Source organism: Vicugna pacos, chromosome 21, assembly GCF_048564905.1.
Source record: "Vicugna pacos chromosome 21, VicPac4, whole genome shotgun sequence".
In the NCBI taxonomy this organism is placed as follows: domain Eukaryota; kingdom Metazoa; phylum Chordata; class Mammalia; order Artiodactyla; family Camelidae; genus Vicugna; species Vicugna pacos.
Genome location: NC_133007.1, coordinates 31,404,512 through 31,405,242, shown reverse-complemented (window position 1 = coordinate 31,405,242; position 731 = coordinate 31,404,512).

The window sequence follows — 731 nt, the reverse complement described above, 5'->3', positions numbered from 1 at the left end:
CACCCATTTAAAATGTACAACTCAATGGTTTTTGGTAGCTTTTCTTTTAAAATGTAATGTGCATCATAGTGGAAAATGCAAACAGTACTTCTGTGCAAAATTTAACATGAAATTTAACTCTCTCTATCCAGTGAATGCCTCCTTTTACTGTACAAATTTAATAATAAAAAATATATGTGTAGAAGACAGATGAACAAAAACAGGGAAAAAATTTACTCTAAATTCTGTGCCTAGACATAACCACGAAAACTATTTCGAAATTTCCCCCACTTTGAGGGTGTTTTTTTTTCCCCAGTATGAAATTTAGAACGTCTTACCCCTCACGTGCTAGCTTGAAGGTGCTAAAGGCTTGTCCCAAGCGCTTTCTCTTGCTGACTCCCTGGGTGAGATCCAGGTGGCAGCCAGGAGTGATTGCTGTGATTGTCGCTCGGGTTCCTAATTCCTAACCAAGCTAGCTGTGGAGAGAATTCAGGAGACCAGTGGACCTGGGTGAAAAGATATTACATCTTTATTATCTCTAACATCTCACCAAAATGTAGCATTTCCTTCTGTTATGGTCAAAGGCAACAAGCCAGTAGCACCAACAGAATCTGTGACTTTGTCACCAATGAAATCACAGGTATTGCCTATCATGGTAACAGCCATGGCTGCTATTTTGAAATATACTTTGTGTGGGGAGGGTATAGCTCAAGCGGTAGAGCGCATGCTTTGCATGCTCAAGGTCCAGGGTT